General features: G+C 40.2%; 1 protein-coding gene across 2 annotated transcripts in view; it reads right to left on the reverse strand.

The window, feature by feature from the left end:
- The window catches only part of LOC122626986 (longitudinals lacking protein, isoforms H/M/V), a 65013-nt gene extending 63420 nt beyond the window's left edge, over window positions 1–1593 (reverse strand). The window contains exon 1 of one of the 2 annotated variants that reach the window (XM_043807665.1): window positions 1359–1593. The gene's annotated coding sequence lies outside the window, so the exon portion shown is untranslated. The remainder of the gene's footprint in view (window positions 1–1358) is intronic. The other variant, XM_043807664.1, reaches the window with a different exon arrangement.
- Between the last annotated feature and the right edge of the window lie 907 nt (window positions 1594–2500).

Below are 2500 nucleotides of genomic sequence, written 5' to 3' on the forward strand. Positions count from 1 at the left end.
TTATTATTTTCTTATGCGATAGTCAGATTTACAGAGATAGATAGATAGATAGATAGATAGATAGATAGATAGAGACAGGAAAAAAACAAAGAGGAAGTAAAAAACGTCGTATCGACGTCAATGATTTTTCTTCATTCCTGACAATTTTCTTTAGTCCTATCATTTCGAATTTCTCTCTCTTTCTCTCTGTCTCTCTGTCTCTTTTTCACTCACTTTCTCTCTCTCTCTTTCTCTCTCTCTTTCTCTCTCTATCTGTCTTTTTGTTTCGACGATCCTTTTTATTTTCACTGAACGAAAAACTGTTCTCCGTCGTCACCATTTCCCATTTTTCTGTTCTCCACGTTACGTCGTTGATCGTCGTGATCATTATATTCATCATTGTTCCTCGTCGTCTCGAAACACATACATTCGTTATAATAAATATCGTCGAAGAATTTTAACAACAACAACAACAATAACAACATCATCATCATCATCATCATCATCAACAACAACAACAACAATAACAACAACAGTCGACAACGGTTACGAAGATTAAGACGTAGACGTAGACGTAGACGTAGACGTAGACGAGGACGAGGACGTCGTTTGAAAGAAACGAAAAAAAAAAATTATATGGTGCAACAAAAACTTGAGAAAAGAGGAGGAAGAAAAAGAAGATGAAGAAGAAAAATAAAATCAGAAAGAAAAAAACTCGCGTGTTCCGCGCGCTTACGCACGGAAGATGAAAAGTGAAAATCTCTCTCTCTCTCTCTCACTCTCTGTCTCTCTCTATCTATCTATCTTACACCATTCCGAGTACACGTTGGTATGTACGTGTGTACGAGTAATAATAATTTTCAAAATTCGTCGTCGTCGTCGTCGTCGTCGTCGTCGTCGTCTTCGTCGTCGTCGTTGAATTATTTTTTTTCTCCTCCTTCGATTCCCTCACGAGCACTCAATTTTTCCGGGTGGTAGATCGTCGTTAAAATATATATACATACACACATATATATATATATAAACACATTCCTTTCTTATTTCCTTCCTTCCTTGCTTTCTCTATCTATCTTTCTTTCTTTCTTTCTTTCTTTCTTTCTTTCTTTCTTTCTTTCCTTCCGTCGTTCTGTCTTTCTTTTCTTCCTTCTTTCTTTCTTTCCTTGTGGATTTGGAAAATCAAAGAAAGAAAAGAAGAGAAAAGAGAAGAAGAAAAAAAAGAAGAAGGAGCAGAAGAAGAAAGAACAAGAAGAACATGAAGAACAAGAAGAAGAAGAAGAAGAAGAAGAAGAAGAAACAATACTCCGCCGACGTAATTTTTCGCGCGAACGTAATTTTCACCGACGTTTAACGGAAAGGATGTTCCGCATATAAATATTTACCTTGCTACATGTAAAACGAATAGAAGAGCCTGCCTGAATCGAACGAAGGAAGGCTCAACCGGCCCACTGTGACGTCGCCGGCCTACTGTCAGCTCAGCGCTCGCTCGGCCCCGCGGTCAACTAACCTACCGTGCCCGCCGCGCACACTTTACCGACATAATAAATCGATCGTAGATTGTTCGATTCGAATTGGTATTAACAACGACAATTATTAATAAGACGAATCAAGATTTTATCGATTAATATCGTATTATAAAAATGATTATTTAACGATTATAGTTTAGTCGTAGACGGTCGACAACTTGACTAGCGTAGTAGTCAGGTGTGAAACGCTCACGCGCATAGGCGCACACGCGCACAACCACCACGCACACTCTTCCTCCGAGAGTGAGTGAGTGAGTGAGAGAACCGAGCGAGGGAGAGAGAGAGAGAGAGAATGAGTAAGAGGGAGGGAGAGAGAGCGAGAGAGGGAGAGAGAAAGAAGTAGAGAGAGGGAACGCGAAGCTCGCGGATCCGTCTTTCTCCCTCTCTCTTTCTCTCTCTCTCTCTCTCTCTCTCTCTGTCTCTGTCTCTGTCTGTGCTTCTGTCTCTGTCTCCATCTCTCTCTCTCTCGCTCGCTCGCTCGCAACGCTCGCACAGTCGCTCTCGCTCTTCCTATATACCCCTACTTCGTTCTCTCTCTCCTTCACTCTTTCCCGCTCTCTCGAGCGAGCGATTCGTCGAGCCGCACGGTGGTCCACTTCGATGCAACGCGAAAAAAAGAAGGGCTAGCGCGTAAATGCGTCGTCCTACGCACAAACTTTACACTCTCTTTTCTTGAAAATCAACCTCCTTCCATCTTTCTCTATACATGTGTGTGTGTGTGTGTGTGTGTGTGTGGTGTATATATATATATATTTTTCTTTTTCTTTCTCTTTCTTTTTCTCTCTCCTTCCGTCTCTTGGTAAATTTTTTTTCTTCTTCGAAATCTACGTGTAATGTTATAATATCGAAAGGAAAGAAAAAGAACGAAAGGATAAAAAGAAAGAAACAGAGAAAAGGAAAAGAGTAATAAATCATCGAACTATGCACGAGGATGTTTTATCGTTATTATAAAAATAAAAGAAAAAGAGAAGCAAGGAAAAAGAAAAATAAAACCTCCC

The sequence above is a fragment of the Vespula pensylvanica genome, chromosome 2, assembly GCF_014466175.1.
Source record: "Vespula pensylvanica isolate Volc-1 chromosome 2, ASM1446617v1, whole genome shotgun sequence".
NCBI lineage: Eukaryota > Metazoa > Arthropoda > Insecta > Hymenoptera > Vespidae > Vespula > Vespula pensylvanica.